Source organism: Phodopus roborovskii, unplaced genomic scaffold (genome assembly GCF_943737965.1).
Source record: "Phodopus roborovskii unplaced genomic scaffold, PHOROB, whole genome shotgun sequence".
Taxonomy (NCBI): Eukaryota; Metazoa; Chordata; class Mammalia; order Rodentia; family Cricetidae; genus Phodopus; species Phodopus roborovskii.
In genome coordinates, this window is record NW_026126585.1 from 813,541 (window position 1) to 835,562 (window position 22,022).

General features: G+C 37.8%; 1 pseudogene; it reads right to left on the reverse strand.

Moving 5' to 3' along the window:
• LOC127236380 (60S ribosomal protein L15-like) overlaps nucleotides 1–12,521 on the reverse strand; it is a 29,502-nt pseudogene extending 16,981 nt beyond the window's left edge.
• Nucleotides 12,522–22,022: the final 9,501 nt, after the last annotated feature.

Genomic DNA, 22,022 nt, shown 5'->3' on the forward strand with positions numbered 1-22,022 from the left:
TTTTAAACTATGGGAAACTATGAAGAAACAAGACCTTGGAGACATTTTCTTCTTTGTTTCAAATTATAAATTAGTACTGAGGAAGAGAGGGATTTGGTAGGATTATATGCCATCTGCAGCTAAAAGTCAAATTGTGAGGTGAGAACCATCTTCTTTGGCAGCTGTAGGAAGGAGAGCTCAATGAGCACACACTGATCCTGTCCAGTACTAGGTTGACAAAGAGATGTGTTAGGGCTAGAGCTGACATGTATATGTGATTTCCTCTCACAAGCTAGATCACATATGCCACAATTACTTCATTTGTACAATCACTCCACATTGTAGGTGGCTTTATAAATGGAAATAGGATTTGGGATATGAGATAGAGTGCTTGTTTAGCATGTACATGGCCAACATAATGAACCCTATGTCCCTTAAAAATGTAAAAATAATGTGCATGTATGTAATTAATTAAATATATGATACAAATATATATTTAATATGTAAATTACTTAGAAGAATTAGAATTTTGCTTGTGAGGTATTAGGATTTGACCAATTGGGATAATATTTATCTATAAATTATAGAAATTTTAATCTAGTATTGACTTAAGAGGGCCTTTGAAGAGGTAAAGAGGCTGCAAAACATGCACAAAGAAGAAACTAAGCTATATAAAATCCCACTTTAAATTTAAATAAGTGAAAAAGAGAAGAGGAGAAGGGAAATCAAGTGACAGTACAAAACAAAAAGGAATCTCAAAAAAAAAAAAAAAGAAGAAGAAGAAGAAGAAGAAGAAGACTAAAAGACAACAGTGCTTTAAGAAAAGCATCAAGGTGTTTTCATGTAACTACATAATCAGGCACATGGATGTATATGAATTAGGATGATAATACGTTAAAATAGTATCTCAAGGGTGCCAGACATTTCTACCTTCTTTGTCCGTTGTGTGTATTATCTAATGGTCCTTCTTATTGGTCTCTATGCCCCTTTACCTTGGAGTATCAATTCATCTCATAAACAAAACAGGGGGGTTGAAAAGGGGTCATATAAGCTATGTAGGCTTTTTCATTGCCTCATTGTAAAAACATTTACCCAGTACTAACAAGTGACTTCTGACTAAAATTCATTATCTACATTGGCACTAGGAGCATAATATGTTAGTGTTATGGTTCAGTGTGTGTGTGTGTGTGTGTGTGTGTGTGTCTGTTTGAAAATGTTTATGTCTTTGTGAGTGCAATTATACAATTGTACATGAATATTAAGGCCAGAGCTTGATGTTGGGTGTTTTCCTTTATCACTCTCTACTTTTTCATGAATTAAAAAATATTCAATAATTTTATATGTGTTATATGTGTATCATTTCCACTTCCCCCTTCAGTTCCTCCCATTATCCACAATCACCTTCATATAGATGACTTTTCTATAATTATTTTTTCACATACACATTTTCATGCACTCCTGCTCAGTTATCTTTGGTGGTGTTTTTATGTATATGTTTTTAGGACTGATCTTTGAGACTGGATAGCCTACATGGTGGCTGATACCTAGATGTTATTGACCCTTTCTTACCAGGGTTTAATTGCCTATATCTGTTTCTTCTGGGCATGGGAGTGTGAGATTTCCTTCATCCATACTGGCATGTCAACTGGTGTCACTGTTCAGTATTTGCTTAGGAAATCATATTGTTGGGAATTCATGGGTCTGATTTTTCTGTCATATCTAGAAGACACTATGGTTTCCATACTCTTTAAGTGTATATATCATCTCTTCTGTGATGGTCCATGAGTCATAGCTGTGTGGATTTGCATCAATTGGGGCTATAAATCCCACAATTGGTAGTTCATAAAATTTGGTTGAGTCTCACCTTTCTGTGATGCTTTCCATGTGCTTCTAAAGGAACCTTCTTTAATGAGAACTGAAAACTACACTTATCTCTGAGTATAAGGAAAAATATTGAGAATGCATTTAGAATTTATACTGGCTTAGAAAAGTGGCAATAGCAGGTTTTTCTCTAGGTTGCATGACCACAAAAGCCATGGATGATTGACTGACATTATTGTAATACTAGGCATGAACTCCACCCCTAGTATTGAGTAGATTTTGTTGAATTCAATTAGACAGCTATTGGTTTACTTCCAGGATGTGGTGGCCAACACCTTTTTGCCATTTATTTATTATTGAGATATACTTTTACCCCATTCCCCTCCCGGCATGCCGCCTCCCCTTTTGTTCACCTGCCTACCCCGCACACTCCCAATTTATACAGGAAATCTTGTCTTTTTTCCCATCCTAGGTGGATTCATGTATGCTTCTCTTAGGATCCTTTTTGTTACCTAGGTTCCATGAGGTTGTGCCCTGTAGTCTGGTTGTACTTTGCTTCATGTCTAATATCTACTTAGGAGTGAGGACATATTACATTTGTCTTTCTGGATCTAGATTACCTCATTCATGATAGCTTTTTCTAGTGTTGTCCATTTGTCTACCAATTTCAAGATGTTATTGTTTAACCACTGAGTACTACTCCATTGTGTAACAGTACCACATTTTCCTTTTCCATTCTTCAGCTAAAGAATATTTGAACTGAATACTAGTCCTGGCTATTATGAATAATACTGCTATGAATATAGTTGTGCAATTGTCCATGTGATGTGAGTGTGCATCCTTTAGGCATATGCTCAAAAGTGGTATTGCTGGGCCATGAGGTATATTGAATCCCCATTTTCTGAAAAACTGCCATACTGATTTTCAAAGTGGTTGTACAAGTTTGCACTTCTACCATCAGTGTGATCTATATGTACTTGAGTTTTGTGCATGGTGATACACATGGATCTATTTGCATTCCTCTACAGGTTGACATCCAGTTATTTTAGCACTCTTTGTTGAAGATGTTTTCTTTTTTCTGTTTTATAGTATTAACTTCTTACTAAAAAATTAGGTGTTCCTAGTTGTGTGAACATTGGGGTCTGTAATTTGATGTAATCAATCCACCTGTTTGTTTTTTTATGGCAATACCAAGTTGTTTTTATTACATTAGCTCTAGAATAGAGTCTGAAGTCAGGCATGGTGATGCATCTGGAAATTATCATACAGGATTGTTTTAGCTATTTTGGGTATTTTGTTTTTCACTCATATGAAGTTTAATGTTGTCCTTCTTAAAGTCTGTGATTTTGATTGGTATACCACTGAATCTTTAATTACTTTTGGTAAGATTGCCATTTTTACTATGCTGATCCTATCTATCCAAGAGCATGGGAGATCTTTCTATTTTTTGATATATTCTTCAAATTTTTTCTTTAAAGACTTGAAGTTCCTATCATATCATACAGGTCTTTCACTTGTTTGATTAAGTTTACCACAAGATATTTTATGTTATTTGTGGCTACTGTAAAGTGTGTTGTTTCACTGGTTTCTTTCTTAACTCAATTATCATCTGTATATAGGAGGTTTCATGATTTTCTTTAGTTAATCTTGTATACTACTACAATACTGAAGGTGTTTATCAGTTGTAGGAGTTCCCTGGTAGAATTTTGGGGTTAATAATATATGCTATAATATCATCAGCCAATAGTGGAAGTTTGATTTCTTCTTTTCCAATTTGTATCTCCTTGATCATTTTTTTGTTGTTGATGTCTTATTGCTCTAGCTAGAAGTTTGAGTACTATGTTGAATAGATGTGGAGAGAGTGAACAGCCTTGTCTTGTTACTGATTTCAATGGGATCATTTTGATTTTCTCTCTGTTTAGTTTGTTATTGGCTGTTGAATTACTGTATATTGTTTTATTATGTTTATTTATGTTCATCCTATCCTTGATCTTTCCACCTGGAGGGGTGCTGGATTTCGTCAAAGGCCTTTTCAGCATTTAATGAGATGATCTTGTCTTCTTATTTTCTTCAGTTTGTTTATATGGTGGATTACACATACAGATTTTTTGTATGTTGGACCATCCCTGCATCTCTAGGATGAAGCCTACTTGCAAATTGTGGATGATTTTTCTGATGTGTTCTTGGATTTGGTTTGCCAGTATTTTACTGAGAACTTTTGCATAAATGTCCATGAGGGAGATTGGTATGTAATTCTCTGTATTAGTCATTTCTATGTGTTATGTGGGTATCAGGGTACCTGTAGCCTCATAAAGAGAGTTTGGTGATGTTCCTTCTGTTTCTATTGTGTGGAGTATTGGCATTAGCTCTTCTTTGAAGTTCTGGAAGAACTGTGTGGTGAAAATGTCTAGCCTGAGTTTTTTTTTTTTTTTGGTTGGGAGACTTTTTGATGGATGTTTGTATTTCCATAGGGTTCTAGGTTTATTTAATTTTTTATGTAGACTTAATTTAATTTTGGTATGTGGTCAGAAAATTGTTCATTTCCTTTACATTTTCCAATGCTGTGAAGTGTAAGTTTTTGAAGAATCACCTGAATATTCTCTGAATTTCCTCAGTGTCCTTCGTTATGTCTTTTTCATTTCTGACTTTGTTAATTTGGATGTTATCTCTCTGTATTTTGCTTAGTTTAGATAAAGGTTTGTCTATCTTGTTGCTTTTCTTGAAGAATCAACTCTTTGTCTCATTGTTTCTTAGTATTGTTTTGTTTCCATTTTATTGGTTTCAGCCCTCAATTTGATTATATCCAGGTGTCTACTCTTCCTAGATGAGTATATTTCCCTTTGTTCTACAGCTTTCACCTGTTTTGTTAATTCCCTGGTGTGGGATTTCTCTAGCTTTATTGTGTAGGCATTTAGTGCTATGAAATTTCCTCTTACCACTGCTTTGTGTCCCACAAATCTGAATATGTTATGAATTCATTTTCACTGATTTTTTTAGAAACAATCATTTTACATATCAATCCTCCTGTTCCCCCTTGTCCCATCCTCCCATGACCCTACCAACTCCCCCAATCCACCCTCCACCTGCTCCCCAAGGATGGGGAGGCCTTCCATAGGGGATCATCAAAGTCTGTCACATCCTTTGGGGGAGGGCCTAGGTACTCCTCTGTGTATCTTGGCTTAAATGGTACCCCTCCTAGAGAATGGGTAACCAAAGGCCATTTGTGCACTAGGGATAAATACTGGTTTCTCTGTTAGAGGTCCCATAGACTGCCCACATCTCCTAACTGGCACCCACATTCAGAGGGCTTGGTCCGGTCCAATCCTGGTTCCCCAGCATTATGACTGGGGTCCCTGTGCTCTCACTAGGTTAGTTCAGATGTTTCTGTACATTTCTCTAACACAGCCTTGACTCCTTTGCTTATCCCTCCTGCCTTTCTACAACTGTATTCCAGGTGCATGGCTCAGTTCTTAGCTGAGGTACCTGCTTCTGCTTCCATCAGCTACTGGATGAAGGCTCTAGGATGGGAATTACGATAGCCAGAAATCTTAGTATAGGGGAAAGACATCAAAGGCAGCCTCTACACTACTGCCTAGATTCTTAATTGGGGTCATCTTTGAAGATCTCTAAACATTGCTCTATTGTCAGATTTCTCTTTAAATGTATGCTAGCTCCTTCTCTTAAGTTATGTCTTTTCCTTTCCTCTATTCTTCCCCCAATTCAGTCTTCCTGATCCCTCCCATTCTCTTCTCCCCTCCCCCCCCATTCTTTTCTCCCTACCTCTCTCCCCTCTCCCCTCCCATGCTCCCAATTTGCTCAGGAGTTTGTGTCCCTTTCCCCTTCTTTGGAGGATCATGTATTTCATTATTAGGGTCGTCCTTGTTTCCTACTTTCTGGTGGTGTGGATTGTAGGCTAGTACTCCTTTGCTGTACGTCTAATATCTAATAACGAATGAGTACACACCATACTTTTCTTTCCGTTACTGGGTTATCTCACTGAGGATGATTTCTTCCAGTTCCATCCAACAGCCTGCGAATTTCAAGATTTCATGCCTCCCTCCTCCCTCCCCCCTGCAGAGTGATAGTCCATTGTATAAATGTACCACATTTTCTCCATCTATTCTTAGGTTGAGGGGTGCTCAACATTTTTAGCCATCAGGGAAATTCAAATAAAAACAACTCTGAGATACAATCTTACACTGGCCAGAATGGCTAAAATAAAAAACACCAATGCCAATCTATGCTGGAGAGGATGGGGAGATAGGGGAACACTTCTTTATTGCTGGTGGGAGTGCAAACATGTGCAACCACTTTGGAAATCAGTGTGGCATTTTCTCAGAAAAATGGGAATCAGTCTACCTCAAGGTCCAGCAATTCTACTCTTGGGCATATACCCAAATGATGCAAATTCACACAAGGACATTTGTTCAACTATGTTCATAGCAGCATTATTTGTAATAGACAGAACCTGGAAGCAACCTAGATGCCCCTAATATTCACTGAATTTTAGGAAGTCTTCAACTTCCTTATTTCTTTCTTGACCTAGGAGTGATTCAATTTCAATTTCAGTGAACCAGTTGCTTAATTTCCATGAAGTTATAGGACTTCTGCAGTTAGTGCTGTTGTTTAAACCTTACTTTTTAACAATGGTGACCTTATAAGATACAGGGGCTTATTTTAATTTTCTTTATATCTGTTGAGGTTAGCTTTGTGAGCAAGTATGTGATCAACTTTCGAGAAGGTTCTAAGGAGTTCTGAGAAGAAGGTATATTCTTTTGTGTTTGGTTGGAATGTTTTATAGATGTAAGGTAGGCCCTTTTTGAGTCATTACTCTGTTAGTGCCTTTATTTCTTTGTTAGGTTTCTATCTGGGAAACCTGTTCAATGGTGACACTAGAATGTCCCACTATTAATTTTGGGGGCTTGAGGTGTGATTTAAGCTTTAGCAATGTTTTTACAAATGAGAGTGCCTTTGTGATTTGGGCATATATGTTCAGAATTGAGACTTCACCTTGATAATTTTTTCCTGTGGTGAATATGAAATGACCTTCTTCATATCTTTTGACTAATTTTCATTTTATGTCTCTTTTGCTAGGTATTAGGATAGCTACACCAGCTTGTTTCTTGGTCTATTTGATTGGAAAATCTTTTCCCAACCCTTTACTCTGAGAAAATGTCTGTGCTTGTAGTTGACACATGTTCCTTGTATGCAGCAGGAGGACAGATATTGTTATATCCAATATGTTAGTCTTCATCTTTTTTTATAGGTGAATTGAGTTCATTGATATTAAGGGATAGCAAGGACCGACCAATGATTGCTAGTTTCTGTTAGTTGTGTGTGTGTGTGTGTGTGTGTGTGTGTGTGTGTGTGTGTGTGTGTGATTTGTGGTGGTATTACATGCATTTTTCTCTTCATTGGGATATAATGGGATACAGTGGGATTATGTATTGTCTGTGTTTTTGTGGATGTAGCCAACTTTTTTCACTTGGAGTTTTTCTTCTAGTACTTTCTGTAGGACTGTATTTGTAGATAGGTATTGTTGAAATCTTGTTTTGTCATAGAATATCTTATTTCTCCATGTACAGTGATTGAAAACTTTGCTGGATATAGTAGTTGTGCTAGTATTCATGGTCTCTTAGTGTCTGCATATAGTCTGATAAGAATCGCTTTATTCTTTTTTATTAAAACATTTATATAAATTAAATACCATCTTATTTTACACATGAATGCCAGTTCCTTCTCCCTCCCATCCTTCCACTCCTCCTCCCACCTCTCCATTTTGCCCACCATCCACTCCTCGGAGAGGGTGAGACATCCATGGGCGAATCAACAAAATCTGTCACATCACGTGTGGAAGACCAAGGCCCTCTCCTCTTATCTGGGCTGAGAGAGTGTCTGTCTTCTGGCTTTCATTGTTTCCATTGAGAAGTGGGATATAATTATGATAGTTTTGCCTTTATGTGTTACTTGCTCTTTTTCCTTTGCAGCTCATTTTATTCTTTCTTCATTTTGTATGTTTAATGCTTTCTTTATTATGTGGCAAGGGGACTTTTTTTTTGTGTTCAGTCTATTAGTTGTTCTGTAAGCTTCTTGTACTTTCATGGGTATGCCTTTCTTTTGGTTGCAAAAGTTTTTTTTTATGTTATTGTTGAGTATATTTTCTATGCCTTTGGGCTGGAATTATTCTTCTCCTTTTATCCCTATCATTCTTAGATTCAATCTTTTCATAGTATCCCAGTGGCATTATTAGGAGATGTGGCTTTCTGGAGTAGATATACTATTGTTGCAGAAATGTGTCATGGCAGGGAGTTGGGGCTTTTTTTTTTTTTTTTTTTTTTTCTCTTTGATAACAAATGTGTGTTAATTTATTTTTCTTATTTTACATATCGATTCAAGTTCCCTCTAACCAAAAACGTATGTTTAAACTCAGCTCAATGCAGACTCTGTTCACTTCTTGTTGCCCTTGGATCAAAACACAGAGCTCTCGGCTCCTTTCACAAAGCCATGCATGCCTGTACGCCACCATATTTTCCACCATCATGATAATGGACTAAACCTCTGAAACTGTGAGCCACCCAAGTCAATTTTTTTTTCCTTTCTAAGAGTTCCTGTTACCATGGTGTCTCTTTACAGCAATTGGAACCCTAAATAAGAAAGCAGCCTTTCTACTTGAGCATTGGGAAATTAATCTCAGGTTCCCATTTTTGCATGTCAAGAATTTTAATGCTTGAGCTACCTTCCAGATCATGCACTGCAATCTTAATGGTATCTTTCTGTGTTGATAGATGATTTTTATTAATGGCAGTACTCTTCTCTCATTTTTTTAATCTGCTGTTTTCCTCCCACCAAATAGATAAGTAAATTAGCAAAGCCACAAGGGAAAAATCATTTCCAAAACCACAAAATGCTTTTCACACTAGAATCACTGTGTGTGTGTGTGTGTGTGTGTGTGATTTTCATAGCACAAAACAGCCTTTTACATATTCCAAGCTGTGTTTTATATTTCACACCTAATTGTTGTCACTTGCATACACATGTTTGTGTATGTATGGGTGGTAGTTGGTTACATGTGCACATCCACATGCTGTGTGTGTGTATGTGTAGGCCATAGGTAAACATGTGCTCATCCACATGCTTGTGTGTGTATGTGTAGGCCATAGGTAAACATGTGAAATCTTATTCCACATTATTTTTTTGAGACAAGATCTCTCACCAAATATAGTATTTACCAGTTCTAGTAAGCTTCCTGGCTATTTCCTCTAGTGATCCACCTGCGTCTATCTCCTCAGCATTGAGATTACATCTGAACAATATCATGACAGTCTATTTTATGATTTGTTTTGTGTGTGTTTGTTTGCTTTCTTTTTTTATATTGTCACAGACAATCTGAACTCCGGTCCTCCTACTTGTGAACAAAGCACTCTTCCAATCTATTCACATCACAGTCCAATATTTTTTTTTCCTTTATGAAATGTAATGAAGAGAGGCTACACACTCACAGAACGAAGCTATGGTCAGAGGCTGACTTGTTTCTACAAATGCTACATACAAGGAGGGTTAAAACATCTAAGCACTACACAAGAGAATTTTTCCAAAGCCAAGCACTCTATGGTGTCCATTAACTAGGACTCCATGGGGCCATTCCTGATTGTCTTCATTCTCTAAGCTTGAAAAGAGTTTTCTTACACTAGATGAAATACCTCTATGAGGGAATCTGTCAACTAAGAGTGGGCATCACCGTGAGTTTCTCCTTTAATAATGAAAAGATGACAGGGAATAATAGTGAATTCATGTTAGCTTAAATTAAACCGTGATAAAATGAAATTTCAAAATCTGAAGACCTTAACAGAAATCAAAGGGCTGTTTACTATTATGTTATATGACCAAAGACGGTTGCCACGAACCTCTCAGGGACACAACCAGACAAAGGCATCTTGAAGCTGTTTTGTCTGTTTCTTAATGCCAGAGACTGATGAGCAATCTCAGGCAAACAACAACACGTGAAAGATAAATTTTCTCCTTCTCTCCATGTACTCCTCTCTTTTCTCCTTCTCCTTTCCTTCCTTGCTTCCTGTTCCCTCACTCCCACCCTCCTTTCTTCCTCCTTTCCTCATTTCTCCTTCCTATTTCCTCCTTTTCTTTTCCCTCCTTCCTCCTCCCTCATTTCCTCTTCCCTATTCACTCCTTTCCTTTCTTTAGTCGATGCTACCCCCTTGCTAACACCCTTCCTTCCTTCCTTCCTTCCTTCCTTCCTTCCTTCCTTCCTTTTGATTCTAATCTGGCACAAAACTTCCTATGTAGGTCACAATGATTTATATCTTCCTTTTCTTCAGCTTCCATGGCCTACATTCTGTCAACATATAGGGCGTATGTCACCATACCCATCTTATTTGGTGCCAAAATTTAACACAGGGCTTTAGAGATGCTAAGCAAACATTCCATCAACTGAGCCACGCCCCTAGGCTTTCATACCTCTTAAGTCACAACTACTCACAATCCATGAACCTACAATAAAGGATGAGATATGAGATGTGTATTAGTGAACACTTTTCAAAATTGATTTCATTGCTAGAAACCTCTTAAAGGGGCTTTTATTTAGCTGGAGGGTGTTGGCAGATGTCTTTAATCTCAGCATTTGAGAGGCAGAGACAGGCTGATCTTTGTGCTTTCATGGTCTACAGAATGAGTTCATGATCTACAGAGTGAGTTCCACAATGGCCAGAGTAACAAAGAGATGCCCTGTCTTGAATCTCCTCCCCCCCCACCTTCAAATTGGGGGATGAGATTGAAATTAGTCTTTCTATTTCCTTATTTTTCTTTGGCAAATATAGTTATTTGATTGTGCCTTCTCAAAGAAACAGCCATGTATTAAAATATACAGAAGAAATTAAAATCATTAAAATCTATAAAGGAAAAATGGCAAGTAATATATACAGGATGGAATTTGATAAGATCATCTTGAGTGAGGTAACCCAGATCCACAAACACAAGCATGGTATGTCCTCACTAATCAGTGGATATTATTCAAAATAAATAAATAAATGGATAAATAAATGAATAGATAAGTAAATAAATACATAAATAAAGGATAAGCATGCTATAATCCACAAACCCAAAGAAGTTAAGTAATGAGGAGAGCTCAGTCAGGGACAGATGAATCTCACTTTGAAAGGAAACTGGAATACATGTCACAAGGGGACATGGGGAGATGACTGGATGGTGGTCAGGGTGGGGGATAATGGAGCCAGAGCATGTTTTTAAAGGCATTTGGAATCAAGAGTATCTCTGGGACAAGCTAGAAAACTTGTGGAATGAAAACTCTCAGGAAAATATGACGTTTACCCAAGCTAAGTCAATTAGCAATAAGGGATATGGAACAGGATCCATCCATCTCCTGTAATCAGGCAAGACCTTCAGTAGAGGGATTGAAACTCAACCCAGCCACATAACCTTGGACCTATAATTTTCCCTGTCTACAAGATATGCTGGGGCTAAAGGTAGCACATAAATTAGGGTAGTGGACAACCAATGACTGGGCCAGCCAGCTTGAGAAGCATACCTTTAGAGGGAATCCACCCCTGACTTTGCCTGGCACATGAGGGCTCAGATACTGGAGAGCCCAGAGACCTGGGATAGACCAAAACATAACTGGCAAAAAAATCAGTGAAATGATTCCTAATGAAATTCTGATATACTCATAGATTTTTGCCTAACCCAATTGTCATCGGAGGGCTTCATCTAGCAACTGATGGAAACAGTTGCGGAGACCTAGAGGCACACATTAGGTATACCTTGGGGAATCATGTGGAAGAAAAGTGGGAAAAAAAGGAGGGGGAGCCAGAGGTACCAAAGGCACCACAAGGAAATTAATGGAATCAACTACTCTGGGCTCGCAGGGCCTCTCAGAGACCGAACCTTCAACCAGGGATCACACATGGACTAATCTAGACCTTCTCACTCTCACATGCATTACAGTCTTGTAACTTGGTTTTCCTGTGAGAATGCAAACAGTGGAAGTAGGGACTGTCTCTGTCATTGTATCTTGCTTTTGGAACCCTTTCCTCCTACTGGGTTGCCTTGTAATAGGAGAGGAGGTGCCTAGTCTTATGTCAACTTGATATGCCATGGCTGTCTAATATACACGGAAAGTATGCCATTTTCTGAAGAGAAAGGAAAATTCATAGACTGAGAGAAAAAGGAGACTGTTGAGTGGAGGGATGGAGAGGAGAAGAGGGATGGAGGAGAAACTGTGATTGACCTAGGAAAAATAATTTTTCAGTAAAAATAAAAAAAAATGAATTCTTGATGAAACTTAAAAATATTTAGCACTTTCTGTTTTGCTATTTTATTTTTTGTAACTTTCTTTTTTTTAATTATTATTTTAAACTCACAACAAGTAAGGTTACTTGTCACTAATATCAGTCTCCAGAACATTGTGATTCTCAAACTGTGATGGTTGTTATTTATTCTTAACTCCATAGAAACAAAGATCACCAAGGACTCAGATATCTAAACATGTCTTTGAGGTAGTTTCTAGATTATGTTAATTTAAGTGGAAAGATCTACCCTAATTATGCTTAACACTGCTATGTGAACTGGAGTTATGGACTGAATAAAAAGGGTAACTGGAACTGAGGACCTACCTTCACGTCTCTGCTTCCTGAATGCAGACGTAGCATCACCAACGTCCTCATGATTCTCCATCCATTCCCCTCTACCATTTTGGATGTGCCCTCAAACTCTGAACCAAATAAACTCTACTTGTGATTTCGTTTGACTGTATTACCAAAACCACACAAATATAATCAAGACATGAGTAAAAATTCATTGCATATTAAAAAGACAGCACAAGGGACGCATCAACCTTTCATCACGGTTTACCAGTCATTGCAAACTACATCGCTAGTTTCAGTCTTTAGGGAATTGCCAAGATCAGGAAGATGCTAACCATTGTGTTTTCCATGCTATGTATCTCTGCTTTATTTTATTCAGAGTAGGATCCTCATAGACATCAACTTCCAATTGCATGTTGGAATTTCTTTCCTTTTTTCAGGGTGTTAGGGCATTGTCTTCAGTAATTGGACTTCTAGAGGTTGTTCCACAGGTGGAACAACTAAGGCTAAAAATAATAATAGGCTGTATGTTACATGTTGTTTTTACCCACCAGTCTGGTCCCAAAATAACACACAGATAATCTATTAGTTACAAAACTGTTTGCTGGTGACTATGGCTTCTTATTTGGCTACCTCTGTTTTAATTATGAACCCATTTCTATCAATCTATGCATTGCCATGAGGCTGTGGCTTATCTGGTTATGCTCAGTATGCTGTTACTCCTCCAGCAGCCTATGTGGCCACTGCTCAGCTTCTATGCAGAGAAGAGAGCGATTTCCTGTTTGTTCCTGCTTGTATTCACATTCTGTCCAGCTATGTCACTTCCTGGGATCACATAACAACTCCTTTCTACCTACATTTCCCAGAATCCTTCTGTCTCCTAGTCTTACCTATCATCCTGCCTGGCCAATGAGTGTTTTAATTCTACCAATAAGACAAACATATGCACAGAAGAACGTTTGCCATCAGCTGTATATTTTGAGAATCTACTGGACAGACTTGGCCAACAAATTAAAAATGGGTTTTCCATGTTCGGTATTTGGTTTTATGTTAGGTGGTCTTTTGTCCTTGTAGGAAGTATTGCCAGCCCAAATGAGAAAAGTTCATTAAAATTATACTATTTATGTGTATTTATACAGGTTTTTTTGTTAGTTTGGTTCTGATAGTTGATAGTATGATTTTTTTTTTTTTTTTGTGGCCTTTTAGACATCACTATTTTCATTTTACCAAACTCCTTTTCTTTTCTGTATTTATTTCCTATCCCTTCCCCAAGAAATCCTCATTTTTCCATGTCCCCTGTCAGATCACTGGAATCCTACTTTTACCCATTTCTGTCTTCTCACTTTTCCTATATTTACATGGTTTGATGTTATCCATAGGAATGAATGTGATCTGCTCTCATCTTGTAATTTTTGTTTGCATTTTTTTCTGCTAGTGACAGTTTAATCATCATTTCACCTATTTATTTTACACCAAAATTGTTCTTTTCTGTTATATTAATTTGAAAAAATTATAATTTTGATGTAGTCCAATGTACTCATTTCCCCCCTTTGTTGCCTATAGTTTTGAGTCCTTTCCAAAAATGATCAGATATTAATCATTTCATTGTCTCACAAGAGTTATCTAGTCTTAGTTTTAACATTCGTTTATGTATTCAGTTTATTTTCAGTTGACAGTATATAGTATCAGGCAAGAGGCTGTCTTCCTTTCTCTCCAATAGTTCATCTAATTTCTCCCAAGCCCACTGGTTGAAAGCCTGTCCTTTGCCCACTGAATGATCTTTCCACCCTGGTTACACAGTATTTACCAGGGTGATGATTTTTTTCTAGCCTTTACTCTACTCTGTGATTGTCTTGTTGCTAACATCAACAGTTTTTCTTACTGTCAGTTTAGAGTTGTTATTGATATGAAAAAAAAATAAAAGACCTGCCTTGTTTTGTTTTAAGATTACTTTTATAATTCAGTGTTTTAGGAAATTCCACATGAATTTAAGAGTTTTTCTCTTTTTGCAAAACACATTTGAATTTGTAAAGGAAATGTGTTGATTTTCCTTAAAGTGGCACTGACCTTTCTTATTCTATTTTCTTTTCAATGATTTATTTATTCTCTTAAATTTTATTTTGTATTCCAAAAACAGATCTTCCTCTTACCTCTCCTCTTGTGCTTCCTCACCACCCCCAGCGCATACTTAGTCCATGCCTCCTCATGGATGGGTAAGGGCTCCCACATGGAGTCAACATTGTCTGGCACAATAGATTAGGGCAGGGCCAACGTTCTCTCCCATGCATTAAAGTTGAGCATGGCATCCCACCATTGGGAATGGGTTCCAACAAGTTGACTTATGTAACAGGGACAGATACTGGTCCTAGTGCCATGGCTCTCAGATAGTTCAAGCTTCATAACTATCTCTCACATAGGTAGAACTGAACTTTCTGAATTTCTTAAATCCTAAATCCTCTAACAAATACTTTCTTTCTATTTGTGTGTCTGTAATTTCCTAAACCCAAATTTTCATCCCTTTATTAAAGTTTATTTCCAGTTTTTCATTTTGATATGAAAATTAGAATTTATTTCCACATTTCATTGACTTTTGTACTGTTAATAGACAGGAACAACATTTTTTAAATTTTATGTGAATATGTTTATTTTGTATGTTATATGTGCATGTGTATGTATGTTCCTGCATATGTGTTCATGTGGATACTAGGGGCTGTCTTACCTGTCTTCCCCAATTTCTCTCTACTCTATTTATTGAAACACTAATCTGTCTTTGAACTTGAAGCTTTCTGATTAAACTACACTATTTGGCCAGTGAGACCCAGTGACCCCTCTCTTTGCCATCAGTCCTGGGGTTACAGTCATGCTGGGGACCTACACTCAGGACCTCATACTTGAGAGGCAAACACTTTAATGACTGACTTAACTTCCTGGCTCCCATCATGGACTTTAAAAACAAAGCAAAACAAACAATCAAACAAAATCTTCATTCTTGAGAATTTGGCATATGTGTACAATGATGTGATCATATTTACCCCTAGTTACCACTTTAACTTCCTCCATATCAGACTCAATAGACCCCCTCCAACCCCATCTCTAGTTATATTTGTTCTATGATAAACTAAGTACAATTAACACTAACAGCACAGACATGGGTGTGGGAACTTACACTGGAGCTCAAAAACTCTACTATTTGCCACATATTCAAATATCGGTGACTGCTTTCCTCTACAATTATTAAGTGCTTGTCATTCCCCAGGCATGAGGCCTTGAGATAATCTCCACTACCTATGCCATAATTTTTGCTAGTTTGCCAGGTCTTGTGAAAGTAACAAAAGATGCTGTGATTTCATGACTCTGATACCAAATCATGTCTGGAAGACAGCATTTCACAGCATTCCCCAACATCCTACATTATTTCTGCCTCATCGTCTGTGATGTTTCCTGGGCCTTATGCGATTTGTTTTTTTACTGTTGTTATTATTTATTTATTCACTTTAATTATGTTTTCCATTCTAATTTTTAGGTCTTTGGCATATTTTAATTAAAATAAATTATTATCTCATGCAGTAAATCCTGACCAAACTTTTCCCTCCCTCCTTTCTTCCCAGGTCCTCACACCCCTCCCCTCTTCCCCAGATTCACTCCCCATCAGTTTCCCTTCAAAATTGAATAGGCCTCCAAGAGACAGCCACCAAATAGGACACAACAAGATATAATATGACAAAGCAAAAGTCCTCTTATCAAGACTGGACAAGGCAACCCAACAGGAGGAAGAGTTCCAAGAGCAGGCAAAAAAGTTAGAGACACACCTGCTCAGACTGTTAGGATTCCCACAAAAACATTAAGCTAAGAGACCTAATGTATACTTAGAGTATCTCGTGCAGAATGCATGCTTGCTTTTTCAGTGAGCCCATGTGAGCTCAGCAAAATACGAGTCAGTTCAATCTTATGCCACATAAAAATAAAGATATTAGCAAATCAAATTAGTAGAATGTTAAATCATCAAGTGCTAGCCTCTAGTGAGATTTGTTGCTGGAAGGAAGGACCATTAAATGTACAGAATCAATTATAGAACAATATGAACAAAATAAAAGAAAGAGAAATCATGGACAACTAAACTTACTTGGATTTACTACTGTGTGATAAAACACTCAACTATGAATAGAATTAAATATTTATGCAGTTATGGACTATTATTACTGTGTTGTAGAATAAACCAAAAATATGTCTATATAATATGTTCTATATATAAAAATCCCACAAACTTATACTGTGTGGAAGAAGACTGAATGTTCCTCCTGAAATGTGTGGAACACAAGGTAGGGCCCCTAATTTTAATTCTTCTAATCAGCACAGCAGTAGCAAACACTCGAAAGGAAGACACTGAAATGATTCCTAATGATAAATTGCTAGTTATAGAACAGATTTTTGTCCAGCCATGCTAGTTTATTTAAATGGTCATGTTCTCTTGGTATCCTCTATTCCCTTTGACTTCTACAATCTTATCCCCTCTTTTTTGTGCTTCCCCAAGATCTGAGGGGAGGGAACCTGAAGGAGACCTCCAATTTAGACCCTCTATTTGTATACTGTGTGGCTCTTATTGCACAATGGATCTCTGCCCTCTCTCCCATTAGCTGCAAGGGCAAGCCTCCTTGATCATGTTGTCATGTGTTTAAACAAGTCTGTTTGATGGACAACTTTATTATTGGTTAATTTAAAATTCATCTAATTTTTACTTTATTTAGCTTATATGTGTATCTATGCGAGTGTACACCAATGTGTACCAGGACGTATGTAAGTCAGAAGCCTGCCTCAGGTCCTTGTGGTGGTTGTAAGCTGCCCAGTGTGGGTGCTGGGAATGATGGGAAATATCCTCAGTACTCTGGAAAGTTAGAAAGTGCTTTTAGCTGCTGGCTACCTTAAAAACTATCATGTTTATCATTATGGTATAGGATTTTTCAATAAGATTCAGTTTAGTGTGTGTGTGTGTGTGTGTGTCTGTGTATCATGCACCAGGGATTGTGAATGGATTGCAGAGGAAAACTAATTTGTTTGATTTTAGTTTGTACTAATAATTGTGTTATGTACATAATACATATTATATTATTTTTCATAGTATGTATGTGTTTGTGTGAAATGTGTGGATTCACCTATGCCATGCACACATGTGTAGGTCAGAGGATAATTTGATGAAGTCCACTCTCTCACCAACCTTTATATGGGACATGAAAGTGAACACAGGTCACCCAAATTTCGTAGCAATCATTTTTCACTCAAATTATAATTACATAATTTATTTGATTTGGGTGTGTATTTCCTACAGCATAGCCTTGCATGTCCAATGTCTTGCTAGAGTTAGGTCTCATACACAAAGTGGGTACCCTTGGATAAAAATCATCTTATGAGGCTTGGCATCAACCTCCTTTATAAGATGTTTCATTTTTCCTTGTCCTCTTTTTGATGTTGCCCCTTCTACTAAGACCTGAATTTGACTCATGCTGTCACTATAGAAAACAATCAGTAAAAAAACACTATATCTTTTATTTATTTATTTATTATTTTACATGTCCATCCCAGTTCGCTCTCCCTCCCTCCCTCCCTCCCTCATTCCTCCCTCCCTCATTCCCCCACTCCCTTCCTCCTTCTTACCCTCTCTCCCCCCTCACATGTACCCCAACCACCCTCCCCTACCACCCCCCCCACTCCACATGTAGGGTGATGCCATCCAGTAGGGGTCATCTAAATCTGTAAAGTCATTTGGAGTAGGGACTAGGACTTCTCTCCTGTTTCTAGGTTAAGGGAGTGTCCCTCCATGGGGGATGTGTCCGCAAGGTCCTTTTGTATACCAGGAATGCATCATGGTTCCACTGTCTCAGGTCCCTTAGAGCGCTCAGCCCCCCCCCCCATGTTCAGGGGGTCTGAGTCTGTCCCATGCTGGATTCCCAGCTATTAATCTGGGTGCCTGTTAGCTCCTCCTTTTTCATGTCAGCTGTATCTGTGGGTTTTGCAACCTGGTCTTTTTTTAAAATAAGCCTGCTTCAGAGCATGAAGTCTGGGAAAGCAGCAAGTTAGTATTTTGCCACCTGTATTCTATCTAATCTTATCCGGCAGGTTGAACAGGAGGAGAAATCAAGATAGTCATTCTAAAATTTGGTCTAGTCCCTAAGCTCAGGTCAGTCTTCCTCTCAAGACCTTCTCTGTGTGGATGGAAAAGGGTTCACATATTCCAGAACTACCATGTCTTGAATTCTTATAGAACAAATATTTGGAGGGTACATAGGGTCAAAGATAACTCAGAATAAACTGAGTTTGTAGTAAGGATAGTGTGCAGATATTCAAGCACACGTGTGTGTGTGTGTGTGTGTGTGTGTGTATACATGGATGTGTGTGTTTGTGTGTTGGGTATCTTATATTGTGTATCTATAGAGGGCCTCCTACAGCATTAGTACAAAATTGCTCTTATAGAGAATAGAATATCATCTATAATTCTTTAAGAAAATCTCTAAGAAGTTATAAATGCTTTACATGTCTTTTCAGGTAAGGAAACCATGATTTGAGGTTGAATGGTATTGCCAAGATCAGAGTGCCACAGATACTCCATAAGCCTAGAATTTGGGGAGTGAAGATTTATTCAAAAGTAGGGAGAAAGGATCTGCAAAGCTGCATTATTTTGCAGTCTTTCTTTCTGAATTTTATTTTAGAATTGTAGAGAAAGCTGTATGCTGAGATTTAAATTTATTTGCTATCTCATAGCTAAGCAAAAAGAAAAGAAAAGATAAAAATGGAGTCAGCTTTTCCAAGTAAAGAAATGTAAAAAGGAAATATATAAAATAGGATATACCATTATTAAAAATAACAAGCAAAAGAAAACCAACTTTACCCCAAAGGTGTACAACACATCTTTGTATAATGCCTTTTTATTTTAGAGATTAGTTCACTAAATGTTTTGAAATCTACTGAGTACCAAGGGTCACCAGGAGGATGATTTAGTGGAAATTGGAAAACAACAGCTTCAGAAGACTGTGTGATTTCAATATCTATCTTATGCTCTCATGGAACCTCTTCCTCCTTAGTAGTGGAAACATGTAAGGAAACCATTGGCAGGAGGAAAGGATCTTTAGCAAGGGACTCCAACAAAGACCATTACTTGAATTTATAAAAGAGGCATCTAAAATTATATAATAGAAGAAAATGCGTTCACAAATACTTCTGGTCTAACTGGATGTGGGCGTGTAGAAGAATGAAAATTGATCCATATCTATCACCATGCACAAAACTCAAGTCCAACTGGTTCAAAGGACTCAACATAAATGCAGAGACACTCAACCTTATAGAAGAGAAAGTGACAAATAATTTTGGCTGCATTGGGACAGGAGACAACTTCCTGAATAGAACACCAATAGCAAGGCACAGAGATAGACAATTAATAAAGAGTACCTAATGAAATTGAAAACTTTCTGTAAGGCAAAAGCCACTGTCAATAGGACAAAATACTAACCTGTGGAATGAGAAAAGATCTTCATTGAAACCATATCCAACAGAGGGCTGATTTCTAAAATCTTAAAAATAAACCAAATGATACAATTAAAGCACTTGGTATAGATCTAAACAGAGATTCTCAATGGAGAAATTTCATATAGCAGAGAAACACTTAAGGAGATATTCAACATTCTTAGCCATCAGGGAAATGCAAATCGAAACTACTCTGTGATGCAGTCTTACACCTCTCAGTATTTCTAAGATTAAAATCACAAGTAACAGCTCATGTTGGCCTGGATGTAGTTAAATGGTAACACTCCTCCTTTTGGGTAAGACTACAAACTTGTACAGCCCCATTAGAAGTCATTATGATGGTTTCTCAGAAAACTGGGAATCAGTCTACCCCAACACCCGGCTACACCACTCTTTGACATATTCCCAAAGTATGCTCAATGTAATTACAAGCACACTTGCTCATCTATGTTCATAGCAGCTTCATTTGTAGTAGCCAGGAACTGAAAACAATGTAGACGTCCCTCAACCAATGAATGAATAAAATAAATAAATAAATAAATAAATAAATAAATAAAATGTGATACATTTACACAATGGCTGTTAAAAATAAGGACACCAGAAAATTTGTAGACAAATGGAAAGGAATAGAAAAGTTTTTATTCCTAGTATAGGAATGGACTTTGGGAGTCCATTCCACATAGAGGGATATTCCCACAGCCTAGATACATGAGGGAGGGCCTGGGCTCTGCTCCAAATGATATGACTGACTTTGAAGATTCCCCAAGGAAGACCTCACCCTCTCTGGGGAGCAGAATGGGGATGGGATAGGGGTTGGTGGAGGGAACAGAGGAGGACAGGAGGGTGCAGGAACTGGGATTGATATGTAAAACAAGCTTGTTTCCAATTTAAATTAAAAATTATATAAAAAAGAAAATAATCATCCTGAATGATGTAATCCAAAGCCAGAAAGACAAATATGGTATATACACACTTATAACTGGATATTATCTGTAAAACAAAAGATAGATATTCTATGATCCACAGACTCACAGAGACTAGGTAACATTAGAAGAGCTCATGGGGAGACACCCAGATCTCACAGGGAGGGGGAAGCAAAAGAGATTTCATGAGTGAGCTGAGGGAGATGGGGAACATGAGTGATCACATTAGTGGCATAATACCGAAACAGACTACTGGAAAGCATGTGAGACTTTTGGGGTCAGGTAAAAACCTGGCAGAAGGTAACCTTCCGGGGATCTATAAGGGTGACCCCAGCTAGGACTCCTATCGATATCAGACACATAACTTGAATGAGCCATCTCCTTGACCAGATTGGTGCCTAAGCCAATTGTCATCAGAAAGGCTTCATCCAATACCCGATGGATATAGATACAGACCCATAGCTGAACATTCGTTGGAGTTTAGAGAATGCTGCTGTGGAGGGTGAGATTGTTGGAGTCAGAAGAGTCGATGAAACCACAAGAAAACTAACAGAATCAACAAGCCCGGGCTCATAGGGGCTCACAGACACTAAATGACCTACCTACCAGAGAACCTGTGTGGGACTATGCCTTCCGCATATATGCAATAGTTGTATGCCTTGATCTACTTGTGGGGCTACTTATACTCGGAACAGTGTCTGTCTCCCACTCTTTTATAGGCTCTTGAGACTCTACTCTTCTTCATGCTAGGTCACAGTGCCAATACATGGGGAGGTGCTTAGTCATGCTGTAATTTGATATGCCTTTTTTTTTTTTTTTTTTTTTTTTTTTGTTGATACTCATAGGAAACCAGCCCTTTCCTAAACTGAGGAGGAGTAGATTGGGGGTGGGATCAGAGGGGGTGGGGGTGGGAAGGAAGGACTAGGATGTAAAATAAATATATTTATTTAAAAAAAATTAAGACATAAGAAAGAAGCTTCCCTGTACATTGGACTGATTGTAGCATACCAGCTTTACCACACACTCTACATGAACTTTGTCTGTTTAGAGTTAGTTTGCTTTGAAAGGACAGTGGTGAGAAATGCACTCCAAAATTATTTGCTTTTCCCTACTCAGTGATAAGACCTGAAACAGCAGTTACTACCTCTTGGCTTATAATGTGTTAATGGGTAAT